The sequence below is a fragment of the Schistocerca americana genome, chromosome 3 (genome assembly GCF_021461395.2).
Source record: "Schistocerca americana isolate TAMUIC-IGC-003095 chromosome 3, iqSchAmer2.1, whole genome shotgun sequence".
In the NCBI taxonomy this organism is placed as follows: domain Eukaryota; kingdom Metazoa; phylum Arthropoda; class Insecta; order Orthoptera; family Acrididae; genus Schistocerca; species Schistocerca americana.
In genome coordinates, this window is record NC_060121.1 from 384953376 (window position 1) to 384968015 (window position 14640).

The following is a 14640-nucleotide window of genomic DNA, read 5'->3' on the forward strand; positions in this document are numbered from 1 at the left end:
TGGCTGTAGTTTCCCCTTGCTTTCAGCATTTCGCAGTTCCAGAACAGCAAGGCCATTTTGGTTAGTGTTACAAGGCCAGATTAGTCAATCATCCAGACTGTTGCCCCTGCAACTACTGAAAAGGCTGCTGCCCCTCTTCAGGAACCACAGGTTTGTCTGACCTCTGAATAGATACCCCTCCGTTGTGGTTGCACCTACGGTACGGCTATCTGTATCGTTGAGGCACGCAAGCCTCCCCACCAACGGAAAGGTCCATGGTTCATGGGGGCAGAGAATACAATAGTTAAAGCAGTGTAAAATGCTGAAAGTCTAACCAAGATAGCGCCCAGTGTTGTACATGGATGAATAACTAATGTTAATGTACAGATCGTTAGTAATCACTAAAAACTATTTTGTTGTGACTGGCGGTCAACAGCTAGACGGAACGATCATGAGATTTCACCGCCTGTTTCAACCGGCTATGGCACCAACAAATCTCACCTCTTTCCTACCATATTTGCACAGTCTATTTAAAACAACAAAATCCTATTCATATTTCAAACTAAAATTATCTGTTATTTTAAAAAAGTAAAACAACAAAAAAGTTGACAAGAGAATACTGTGATATGTAAGCCCAGCTTTAAAATATCGGGTAACAGGTCTTTAAATTTGGAGTGGCCTGTCTCCATGACCACAGTTGAGAAATAATTTTCTCCCTTTAAGCCGTCTAGGGTATCATCAGTGCTTGGCAATGGATAAGATACCTTCCTTCGTGGTTTGGGTCACTCATCGGTAGTGGACGCAGAAACGCCATGTGGTGTCCTATTTCCTTAGGAGGACCTCAGGAGAGGATCTAGGACTGTCTGCAGTTTCAGTTATGTCTTCTTGCAACATCTTCAGCACTGGCTCCTGGATTATTAGTCGTTCAGACGGCGCCACTCTGTGTGAGCGATGGCTAGTTGCTGGATGATCTCCGGTGTTGATACGGTCTTTTACCATTGACCATATGGTCCTCCTTTTCTCCACTCCGAATCTGAAAGCATCCAAAAATTGACGATGAATGGCTATTATTTGCTGAAGTTGTTAGGCATGGTCCTACTGGTAGTTAGATAGTATCTTTGTCCCCTGTGTTGTCTGTAGTGGCAGCAGATCACGTTTTTCGTTGACGACACAAAGCTGCCCTTCCTGGACTGCATCAGCTGTCCCTACGCACATACCTTTAGGGATGAGCTGTGGCTGCTCGTGACAGTTGGTATCTAAAGTTCTCCTTGACCACTTACATGATCATGATCGTCGCTGTCACGTATATTTTTTGTGAGTATGAGTAGCTTTTTGCAGTCGATAAAAGCTTCACAGCTTAACTGAGCACTGACGACTGGAACTCGTGTTCTTGATAAAGGCTGGATAACAAAGCACTCCTTGTTACGTGTGCTTGTTGGAATGGCTTCGCGGGTCTGCAGCTCTCATCTTCCGCAGTCTGTGATTGGCTGTGATACATGCAATAAGCCCCATCTGAGAATAATATGATTATTAGATACTATAAAAACGATAAATTCAAAGGACTGAGTTCTGTAATTGATAGTTATCATTGCAATACATGTTAGCGACCTTGAGTACAATTGCTTTCGTGTCACGGAGCATGGTCTTATTTAGCTGGCGACTGATTTATAGGATATCTTTTACCTTGAGGTCAAATATCTTTCTGAGGTGAAAGAGTAATTACTAATTTATTATCAGCAATTCCGTACTTAGTATTCGACATCACACAAAAAGAAGCCCCTGGGCCGATTAGAGCCCGGAACGGCTGTCCTTCGATGATGACGTCGATGAGATTTCCAGTCATCTTGGTAACTGTTGTCCAAGGAACATTCCCACCTGTGCCGGTCTCATCTCCACAGATGGTCACCTCGCTTAGTTTCCTGAATTCGGCGACTAAGCGAGAGACTGCTACCTCTGTACGGCGGCGAGGAACGGCTATGGTGTGTTGGAGGGCGATATCGTCCAAGATACGGCGACGAGTTTCACTCCACGTATCGACTATAATCGTATGCAACTGAATGGTATGAACTGGACTGTTTTGATGGTTGACGTTTTGGGGTGAAGAAGTAGTCGAACACTCGTCTTCTTTCTCTGCAGCGGCGCACAACGTGTCTACAGTGAAGATTGACTGGCGTGATGTTCTCCGTTCTCCAAATGTCTGTTCTTCTATGGGGCACTTTATATGGTGGAGGAGTTGTTTCTAGTTGAATTTCTCGGAAGTTTGGTTTGCCGTTTGACGGCACGGGCACAAGTTCGATATGACCGTATTCATTCTTCATGGTGCTTCGACTGGTAGTGGAGATTGGAGCTAAATATCGATATACCTCTTCTTCAACATTGTCTTTTAGCTCCTAACGTATGTGTTCAGATACCGATGTCTCTGGTATACTCGGCCCCACATTTCTTGCTGTCATTCACGGCTGTACCTTTTCTCTTAGAACCTGGAGTATGAGAGATGTGAGGTCATAGTGGCCTTCCACAACTGCCATACGGATGACATTGGGGAGTCGATCCAGATCTCTTTCGATCGATTCTTTTTCTATTGCATTTCCTAGAAATTGGCATCACCCGATGAATTGTTCTGTTGTTTTGACATTCTTTAAAAGAAGAGCATGGAATATATCTACAGTGACTTCTTTTTCGGCGTCGGTAGCATTCAGATTCACAACATTGCAAAGGACCAAAACATTCAGTACGTAAGACAGTGTTGTTTCGACGTGAAGTTCGGCCCTGTTTGTCAATTGTTCTTCTGATAAACGGACTGGAGATGGAGTGTCACCAAACTATTTTTTCATCTCGGTCTGCAATTTGTCCCATCTACTGAACTTCTCTTCGTTGTTTTCGAACCACTGCTGGGATATTCCGTCCACGTAAACGAACACGTTTGTCAAACACTTCACGCCATCGCAAGTGTTGTTTTTGACGACTTGGTCGAATACTTTCAGCCATTTCGTTGGGTCCTGATCAGCATCTCCCAAAAACACAAATAGATGCCTGGCGTACAGCTGACTTACTATTGGGTTGGGATCCTCTGGTCTCCTGCGTATATGGACCTTTGGAACGATGTACTGTTTGTATTCAGATTGCTGTCGGAGTAAGTGACGGCCTTTTATGTTGCCTGATTGGAATCACAGTTACGTAGACGTTTTGTAGTACCCAGCGTCTCCATCAATCAAATAGATTCCTGGCAATGCGGGCAGTGCTTATCTTCGTTGATCTAGGATACAAACCACAGCTTTGAGTGAAAAACTGTTTTCTATAGCGTAATTTCTGATGCAGCACTGGAGATGAGTGTGTCTGATGCTACCAACTGCTAGTTTGTAGCGCATACCACTGTGTCAGGGCTGGCGTACAAATGTCGCCCATTAATAACTTTTATGAAAAAGAGCGTCGCCGCTGTTGAGCCTAGCGTATTCAGTTGAAAAAGTTACACTTGTTAGACTTGTGTTTAGTGAGATTTTATTTGCCATTGTGATTGGGGTTCATTGTTTTGTTGTTCTTGCCTTCTGCATGTAGAGGGTGTTCATATACACTGAAGCGCCAAAGAAACTGGTATAAGCATGCGTATTCAAATACAGATGTATGCAAACAGATAGAACATGGCGCTGTGGTCGGAAACGCATATATAAGACAATTGTCTGTGTCTGGCGCAGTTGTTAGATCGGTTACTGCTGCTGTAACGGCTGGTTGTCAAGATTTAAGTGAGTTTGAACGTGGTGTTATAGTCGGCGCACGAGCGATGGGACAGCATCTCCGAGGCAGCGACGAAGTGGGAATTTTGCCATACGACCATTTCACCCTGTACCGTGAATTCCAAGGATCCGGTAAAACATTAAATCTCCGACATCGCTGCGGTGGCAGGAGAAATATCATGTAAGAACGGGATCAACGAGGACTGGAGACAATCGTTCAACGAGACAGGAGTGTAACCCTTTCCCAAACGGCTGCAGATTTCAATGCTAGACCATCAACAAATGTCAGCGTGTGAACTGTTCAACGAAACATCATCGATATGGGCTTTCGGAGCCGAAGGCCCGCTCGTTTACCCTTGATGACTGCACAACATAAAGGTTTACTACTCGCCTGGGCCCGTCAACACCGACATTGGTCTGTTGATGAGCGGATACATGTCGCCAGGTCGGACAGTCTCGTTTCAAATTGTATCGAGCGGATGGACGTGTACGGGTATGGAGACAACCTCAGGTATACATGGACCCTGCAAGTCAGCAATGGACTGTTCAAGCTGGTGGAGGCTCTGTAATGGTGTAGGGCGTACGCAGTTGGAGTGATATGGGACCCCCGTTACCTCTAGATACGACTCTGACGCGTGGCACGTACGTAAGAATTCTGTCTGATCATCTGTATCCATTCATGCCCATTGAGCATTCCCGGCGGACTTGGGCAATTACTGCACGACAATGTAATACACCACGCGTCCAGAATTGTTACAGAGTGGCTCCAGGAATACTCTTCTGAGTTTACCGCCCATTGCTGCGTATGGAACGATGCCCCATGTTGGCAGTAAGCCACTACCAGTCTCCGACATCCATCCACCGGGCTGACTCGCTGCTCTGTCCTGCGCTTCCTCATTCGTATATCCGACTGGATGTTCTCATACTCAAACTTGATAGTAGTGTCTTCTTTCGCTAGCCATTCAGAACTCACCATTCCACCGAAGACGTCTGCCTGATGGCGACACTAGCCACTCCATCCCCTGTCTATGTGGAGCTGCACTGCCACTGGCAACTCCTGGGTCAGCCACGCCTATACAGAAATACGCTTGGCCGGTGCACCACGAATGGCCTGGGGCCACACCGACGACTTGTCCGCTACTATCTTTGGTCCGCAGACACTACCACCGAGAAGTTGATGCTGCTACAGTTTAGTCACCAGACGGACCTGTGGTCTGCCAGTTGGCCACACGTCGCCTTGGCTTGGTGGTGTGTCTGTACCCTAGAATATAAGTGCAACCTCCGCGGTGGCGGGAACACAAGAGCCGCGCTGGCACTGCCTGTTTTGCAGGGCAGTAATTTTCATCTGTTTCGTGAATAGCTATGTCAAGGCACAATAAAACCCAATTGAGTTTTTCCCCGGCAGTTGTAGCTGTTTCTAGTACCAAGGAAATCATTCCCTTAACGAAGGTCTTGTCATCCTGTCCCTTCTTGTAGTATGTGTTTTTCACTTCTACACTTACATCTACATAACACTCTGCAACCCATTGTAAGTTTTCGTCTAGTTCAAATCACATATGGGGTGTGGGAAGAATGACTGCTTAAATACTTCCGTGTGGTCTTAATGATTCTTATTTGTTCTTCACGATCCCTACGGCAGCGGTACAGTGAACGATGAAGGATACCGTAACTTCTTCATTTAATAGTGTTAGACTTTACTGGGATAATTTGCGTCTATCTCCAAGGGTCTGCCAATTCAAGATTTACATGACACTATCCTGTGAGTCACAAAAACGTGCGACCTTTCGTGGCGCGCTCCCCCATATATGTTCAGTGTCCCCCGTCAGACCTATAATGTACACGTCCCACACATTTGAGCAATATTCAAAGACGGATGCAAACAATATCGTTTTGTAGACTGGCTGCATTTTCCCAGTATCCTGCCAACGAACCGAAGTCTACCACCTGCCCTGTCTGCAACTGAGCCTATATGATCATTCCATTTCACATTATTACAAATTCTTATCCAGATTATTTTCATAAACTGATTCTAATTGTGAATCACTGATATTTTAGATACGATATTATGCCTTTCGATTTATGAAGCGCATAATTTTACAGTTTCTTAAGTTTAAGGCAAGTTGACAATCTTTTCACTTTTTAGAAGTCTTATCAAGATCTGAATGAATATTTCTGCACTTTTTCAATTATTCCTTTCGTTACCGATTTAGTGGAGAATCTGCCTGTCTCTTGTCTTATCAATACCCTACTGTTCAATCTATACATAGAAGGAGCAATGACGGAAATAAAGAAAGGTTCAAGAGTGGAATTAAAATTCAAGGTCAAAAGATATCAGTTATAATATTCGCTGATGACACCGCTATTCTCAGTGAAACTGAAGGAGAATTACAGAATCTGCCGAATAGAATTAACTGTCCAATGAGTACAGAATACGGATTGAGAGTAAACCGAAGAAAGACGAACGTAATGAGAAGTATCAGAAATGAGAACAGCGACAAACTTAAAATCAGGGTTAGTGATCACGCAGTAGAGGAAGGTAAGGAATTCTGCTACGTAGGCAACAAAATAACCAAGTTAAACGGAGCAAGGAGAACGTCAGAAGCAGACGGCATTGGCAAAAAGGACATTCCTGGCCAAGAGATGTCTACTAGTACCAAACATAGGCCTTTTATTGATTGACGACTCCATAGTGTCCTGTGCACTACGACCAGATAATGGGTATACTTGGAAGGAGAGACAGCATTGGTCGTATATTTTTGTTTAGTATCGCAAAATCGATTTTCGGTCACTTAGTGACGCCGGCCGAAGTGGCCGTGCGGTTAAAGGCGCTGCAGTCTGGAACCGCAAGACCGCTACGGTCGCAGGTTCGAATCCTGCCTCGGGCATGGATGTTTGTGATGTCCTTAGGTTAGTTAGGTTTAACTAGTTCTAAGTTCTAGGGGACTAATGACCTCAGCAGTTGAGTCCCATAGTGCTCAGAGCCATTTTCACTTAGTGACCATCTTCAGTGCTGTAATATATAACTTAAATTAGTAAGCACTAGTGTCAATAAACTTACGGCGATCACATAGACTCATAGACTCATAGTCTATGTGATCGCCGTAAGCTTATTGACACCAGTGCTTACTAATTTAAGTTATATATTACAGCACTGAAGATGGTCACTAAGTGACCGAAAATCGATTTTGCGATAGTAAACAAAAATATACGACCAATGCTGTCTCTCCTTCCAAGTATAGGCCTTTTAGATGTGGTGTTACAGAAGAATGTTGAAAATTAGGTGGACTGATAAGGTAAGGAATGAGAAGGTTCTCCGAAGAATCGGCAAGGAAAGGAATATCTGGAAAACACTGAAAAAAAAAAGAAGGAACAGGATGGTAGGATATCTGTTGAGACATCGTGGAATAACTTCAATGGTACTTAATGGAGCTGTAGAGGTTGAAAACTGTAGAGGAAAACAGAGATTGGAATATATCCAGAAAATAATTGATGACGTTTGTTGCAAGTGGTACACTGGGATGAAGAGGTTGATACAGGAGAGGCATTCGTGGCGGGCCGCATCAAACCAGTCAGAAAATTGATTTAAAAAAAAAATTCTTTTGTAACAATACAGCTCAAACGCTTTGGTACACTTTCTTTCAGTATTCTTACAATCCAAGATTAATTTCTACGTAATGCTATGCTCCAGACGAACGTTCTCGGGAAACTTCTCCGTTAAAGTAAGGCCCATGTTGTGTACTACTAGACTTCTCTATCTGTCCCAGTCTACTTCTTACATCATCCTTGCTTCGTCCGTCATATGTTTTTTTATTTATTTATTAATTTTTTTTTTTTTTTTTTTTTTTTTTTTTTTTGCATGCACGGTAGCATAATCCCTTTACTACTGCTATAAGTTGTCCCATGTTTTCAACTTAAGTTTATCGATAATCTCGTTTTCGCTGCTCCTCATTACTTTCGTCTCTCTTTGATTTGCTCACAGTCCATATTCTGTGCTCGTTAGACTGTTAATTCCATTGAACCGAGCATGTAACTGTTTATTATTTTGCTGAAGACAACAATTTCACCAGCGTATCATACCAGTGGTGTCCTTTTAGTCTGAATTTTAACTCCACTCATAAACCAATCTTGTTTTCCGAGGTTGCTCCTTTGATATCAAGGTTGTAATAGTATGGGAGTAAGAATGGATCTTTGCCTTACGTCCATTTTAATCCAAGGGTCTTGGTCGTCTATGGAAATATCATGTATATACTCGTGTGGTATAGCTTCCTAACAGCCGGCCGGAGTGGCCGTGCCGTTCTAGGCGCTGCAGTCTGGAGCCGAACGACCGCTACGGTCGCAGGTTCGAATCCTGCCTCGGGCATGGATGTGTGGGATGTCCTTAGGTTAGTTAGGTTTAATTAGTTCTAAGTTCTAGGCGACTGATGACCTCAGAAGTTAAGTCGCATAGTGCTCAGAGCCATTTGCTTCCTAACAAGTTAAAATTGTTTGCCATATGAAGAGAAGGAAAGGTCTCTAGGCTTTTCCGAGTGTATGAGTGAGCCGTGCGCGGCTCGCGGTTATGCAGAATATTGCTCGTCATCTTGTTTTTATGGTTTTGTCGCCTCTTTCTTATTCAATTTTTTGGCATTGCTTAGCTGCTGGTTTGCTTGCCCGTGAGTGGAAGCAGCAGCACTTATAGATAAGTGCACTGTCGTACTATCTCTGGAGCGATCGTCAGTCTTTCCGGGTCGTCGTCTGTCGGGAGTTCAGTGGGGAACGGAGGGCCAGTGAGGCGCGGACGGCCAGTACTTGCCGACCGCTGGCCACACACATGTATTGTCCGACGGAAGGAGATCGGAGCGGGAACGACCACCGGTTGGTCGTTCGGTTGGTCGTCTCATTAGGCGATGTGTATTTGGTCTTTTGACATTTTCTGGGCCTCGTCAGTTGGTCATCTTGCCGGACGTGGGTCGGTTCCTTTCTCGTGCAGAGATGTAGTCGCTGTTGCGCAAGAGTTACCTCTGCATGGGTGGGTGCCAGCCAGTGTGCCCGGGTCGCCGTGTCTCCGAGTTCCTAAGAGACATCGAGTTGAGTCGGGTTGGAGCTGCAGTGAGATCCGGTCAGCCAAGACTCGCCCGCCCGTTGCCGACACTCCTAGCTTGAGTGGGAACGACCTTGGTTGGTCGTTCGGTCAGCCGTCTCATCGGACGACGAGTATTTGATCGCCGACCGCTTATGGGAACTCTCTCTGTGTGTGACTTGTCATTTCTCTTTGTTGTTCCACAGTGATTCGTTTTAGGATCGTCGAAGTTCTTGGTGCAAGTGTTTACGTGGAACTGTGTGTAGCTTCTGTGATTTCCGCTGAGTAGATGAATGCTGTCTGCGTATTGGAGTAGCCAGTCGGTCGGTTGCAGTGGAAGGGAATTGATTAGGTTGTTGGTTGATTCGTCAGCCGTCCCTAGGTCGTGCTGCCATCCAGTTATTTAGTGTTACGCTTGGCTGCCTGTCTCACATAAGCTGTTGTTAGAGTTTCCTCCGCAGGCCGACCCTTGGAACACTTCTGAGCACCACTATTCTGTTGTTTGTGATTGTGATTTTCTTTTGTCGTAAGTACTGTGCCAGGCCTTTCAGCCGTGTATTAATTTTTTCTGCTCTGTGTTTAGTATATGGCCTTCAGGCGAACCTTATGTGAGGTATTTTAAGACTAGGCCTTCAGCCGTGTTTTATTTAAAATTCTTGTTTGCTCTGTATTTAGGCCTTCAGCCGTACCCTGTAAATGCATACCTTAAGGTTTGTCTTTAATTATTTTCAATAATTGTTTGGGCCTTCAGCCGTCAATATATTTCAACTTTTCTTAAGATGGTTTCCTGTTGTACTGTGTAAAGACTTGTCTTTTATGGTTGCCTTTTATTATGTTGAAATATTATTGAGATTTCAGCCGAGGAATTAATTTAAATTTTCCCTAATATGGATTTTAGCTGAAGTTGGTAAAGGCTTGCCTTTCAAAGAATTTCCTTTGCTGATCTCAAATATTATTTGGGCCTTTAGCCGAGAAGATTTTCTACTTTTACTTAAAGTAAAGGCTTCAGCCGTTTGTCTAAATTCTTGTGCCTTAAAGGAATTATTTGAGGATATTTTAATTTTACTTAAGTAAGGCCTTCAGCCGTTTCACTAAATACTTGTGTTTTAAAAGGAATTATTTAAACCTTATTATTGAGAAGTTAATTGGGGCCTCTGCCGTGAATTGATCCTTTTTGTTTTAAAGAGAAAACTGTGCATTGTTTTTTCGAGGAATAAAGTTCTGTGTTCTTGTCTAACTAACGGTAACTTATTTTGGCCCCTTTCCACAAACTGATCCGCTCTGTCCTGCGAAACCAGATTTCAATGAGTTACTCACTCATGAGAAAATGTGGCAGAGTGAGACATCACAAGAAGGACGCTTTGTATCTGGTAGAGAGCTCACGTTCCAACACTAGTCATGAAACGTATCTTTTCGTCAAATTTATGTAATATCTCGAGGACAGAAGCAGGGAACTACAGGTCCTACAATCTTTCGTCCACTAATAGAGAAGTGAGCAGAAAGAAGGATTCTCGTCTACAGTCTAATGTTTGACGCACACCATACAGTCACTTGTGGAGAATAGAACGTGCATTGACATCAGTTGTATACCAGGGTCAGAACATCGTTGCGTTCCTGAACTAGGTTAACTGTAGGCTGCTCTGTGACAATGCCTGTCTTTTATACTCCTATCTTTTCCAAGACCTCGTCACTTGTGGTAATTCGATACACGACTCTATGGACCGATCCAGAAAATAAACTCATTCAGGCAATTTTCAAAATTTTCTCTCCAGGTGGTCAGCAATTTTATCAACCTGTTATTTACAGTTGCCCTTGAAAATTAGTTATAGGGGCATTGAAATTACACGGTCTTCACGTATTTCGGATATAGGCAGCCACCATTTTTTTCTGCAACTGCCGAATATGTCAGTCGTTAGACTAAATCCTCAAAATCCTGTAAGTGGTCTACACCTAACAGCGAGCAGGTTGATTAGCGTCTGGACAGGCATTACGGTGTTGTACGAATGCATCTCCATTTCTCTTACTGATTGAGTTTTTTCTGCCGGATTACGTTTTTGGCCTGTAAATTCGTCAAAAGTTGCTTCAAACGTTTTATTTTCTGTTCTTACCGTCTATATATCACTTTCTTTGCATATAATTGATTTTGTGTGTCCTAATCACACAGTTTTCCTTTTCTAATATTTCACTACGTTGTCATTTTTATGCCCTTGGCTTTCTTTTTTACAATTCATAAACGTGGTCGGTGTTAACAGATCAGAGCTTTTTGTGAGTTGTGCTGTCATTTGTTGTTCAGCCATGATAGTGGAATGGAACTCGTTGCTTTACATGACATTTTTGGCTTTGGAGATGGGTTCGCCTAAGACAGAAATACTGCTCCACATTACTAATAGAGGAAAGTGAGGACCGCAAAGGTCTCATGCTGACTACTTAGTTACTTGTTTCGTAATTTATGAATACAATAATCATTATGATAAGGAATGCGTCGTAAGTATAAAGACTATGCACATCTTGCTCAAACGTATGGTACAGAAGAATTATCAGTTTTTGGATCTGATGAGTTTATTTCGTTTTGTGGATTATCAGCAATTTTGTAGCGAGTATTTTACAATTTTTCTTGTTGTATTGAATTTATCTTTGTCCCAAAAAATACGTAGAAGTTTGGAAATTCAACAAAACAGGTCAGTCAAGGGCAGTTGTACGATCAGCTCAAGTTTATACGCAGATAATCTGCTAACTCTCTTAAAACTCCTGTTTTTTGAAATTAGTGTCTTTAAAGGTCACATGTTTTACAAAAATAGTTTGTTTTCTGCTGTATATGGTTCGGAACTGGAGGAACTGCATCATATTTCGGTCTTCTGTGTTTCACATAATCCGCAAGGAGAAAACTTCCTTTGAAATGTTTCGAACATAGAAAACTGTTTTATATCGGTGGGAAGCCTTGTCTCGTAACAGCTTTTACCATTTTTCTAAAAGCTGTGGTGTACACATAGGAAACCTGCATGATCAGTATAGTGGTTTCACATTGGACACGCACTTACCAGGTACCTAAAAACCATGTAAAATATATACGTACATGTAGAATGTATTATTGGTAACTCCCTCCAAATTATTTGTCCAATTAAACCATGTGAAAATCTTCACAATTTTTCTTCACAAATTTGAACGTGTTAAGGAAGCTAAAAAATCTGAAAATGCTAAGCTCAAATGTAGATCTAGTGGGTGTCAGTGAAGTGAAATGGAAAGAAGACGAGGATTTCTGCCCAGATGAATATAGGGTAATATCAACAGCAGTAGAAAATGGTATAACGGTAGTAGGATTCATTTTGAATGGGAAGGTAGTGCAGAAGATGAGCTACTGTGAACTGTACAGTAATAGGGTTGTTCTCATCAAAATCGATAGCAAACCAACAACAACAACAACAATAGTTCATGTATACGTGCTGACATCGCAAGCCGAAGATGAAAAGATAAAGTATATGAGTAATTCAATACGTAAAGGGAGATGAAAATATAATAAAGGGGATTGGAATTCGAGTGCAGGGGAAGGAGTAGGAGAAAGGGTTATAGGAGAATATAGGCTTGGTACAAGGAATCTGAGAGGAGGAAGACGAGTTCTGTAATAAATTTGTGATAGTACTAGCTAATACTCTGTACAAGAACCGCTAGAGGAGGTGGTATGCTTGGAAACACCAGGAAATACAGGAATATTTCAGTTAGATTTAGTTATGGTCAGGTTGGGTTTCCGAAAGTAGAAACCGGGTTGTAAGGTGTACCCAGGGTAAGATACAGACTCAGATCACAATTTGGTAGTTTAAGAGAATATTTAGGAAGTATCAATGTGCAAAGAAGTGGATACGGAAGTACTGACGGATGAAGAGATGTGCTTGAAGTTCTCTAAGGCTCTAGATATTGCGATAACAAATAACTCAGTAGGCAGTTCAGTTAAAGAGAAAAGGGCAACTCTAGAAGAGGCAATCACGGAAGTGGAAAGCAAAACATAGGTACAAAGAAGGTAGCTGCGAAGTAATCGTGGGTAACAAGAGAAATACTTCAGCTGATCGATAAAAGAAGGAAGTACAAAAATGTTCAGCGAAATTCAGTAATATACAAATACAAATCACTGAGGAATGAAATAAAGCGGAAGTGCAGGGAGGCTAAGACGAAATGGCTGAATGAAAAAACGTGAAGAAATCGGAAAAGAAATGATTATTGGAAGGAATGACCCAGCATATAGAAAAGTCAAAACAACCTACGGTGAAATTAAAGGCAAGGGCATTAACAATAACAATGCATCAGGAATTCACTGTTAAATGAAGAGGAGAGAGGGGACAGGTGGAAGGAATACATTGAAGGCCTCTGTGAGGGGGAGGACCTGTCTGATGCCAAGATAGAAGAAGAAACAGGAGCGATATAGAAAAGGTAGGGGATCCAATACTGGAATCAGAATTTAAAAGGGCTTCGGAAGACATAAAATCCAATAAGGCAGAAGGAATACATAACGTTCAATCATAATTTATAAAATCATTGGGGGAGCTGGCAACAAACCAACTATTCACGTTGGTGCGTTGAATGTCTGGCGATATACTATCTGAGTTCCGGAATAACATCACCCACAAAATTCCGAAGATGCAAGTCCGAGAACTATCGGGTTCAAATGGCTCTGAGCACTATGGGACTTAACATCTATGGTCATCAGTCCCCTAGAACTTAGAACTACTTAAACTGAACTATGCCCGTATCTCGTGGTCGTGCGGTCGCGTTCTCGCTTCCCACGCCCGGGTTCCCGGGTTCGATTCCCGGCGGGGTCAGGGATTTTCTCTGCCTCGTGATGGCTGGGTGTTGTGTGCTGTCCTTAGGTTCGTTAGGTTTAAGTAGTTCTAAGTTCTAGGGGACTGATGACCATAGATGTTAAGTCCCATAGTGCTCAGAGCCATTTGAACCATTTAAACTGAACTAACCTAAGGACATCACACAACACCCAGTCATCACGAGGCAGAGAAAATCCCTGACCCCGAAACTATCGGGCAATCAGGTTAACAGATCATGTATCGAAGGCACTGACGAGAACAGTACACAGAAGAATGTAAAAGAAAATTGAGGATGTTTGAGTCGACCATCAGTTTCTCTTCAGGATGGGTAAAGGCGCCAGAGATGCAGTGCTGATTTTGCGATAGGTGATGGAAGCAACAGTAAAGAAAAATCAAGACACGCTCATAGGATTTTTGGACGTGGGATAAGAGTTCGACGTCGTCAAAAGGTGCACGATGTTCGAAATTCTGAGGAAAATATGGGTAAGATACAGGAGAGACGGGTAATATACAACATGTTTAAGAGCCAAGAGGGAACAATAAAAGTGGAAGTTCAAGGACGAAGTGCTCGGATTAAGAAGGGTATAAGACAGGGATGCAGTCTTTCATCCCTCCTGTTGAATCCGTACATCGAAGAAGCAATGACGGAAATAAAAGAAAGGTTCAAGAGTAGAATTAAAATTCAAGGTGAAACTGTGGTGTCACCGCCAGACACCACACTTGCTAGGTGGTAGCTTTTAAATCGGCCGCGGTCCGCTAGTATACGTCGGACCCGCGTGTCGCCACTATCAGTGATTGCAGACCGAGCGCCGCCACACGGCAGGTCTAGAGAGACTTACTAGCACTCGCCCCAGTTGTACAGCCGACGTTGCTAGGAAAGGTTCACTGAGAATTACGGTCTCATTTGCCGAGACGATAGTTAGCATAGCCTTCAGCTAAGTCAATTGCTACGACCTAGCAAGGCGCCATTTATCCTTTGCTATGTATCTAATTAAGCATGTACAGTAACAAGACCAATGTTCACCAATTGTGGATTAAAGTTAAGTATTCCAGTAGCTACGTA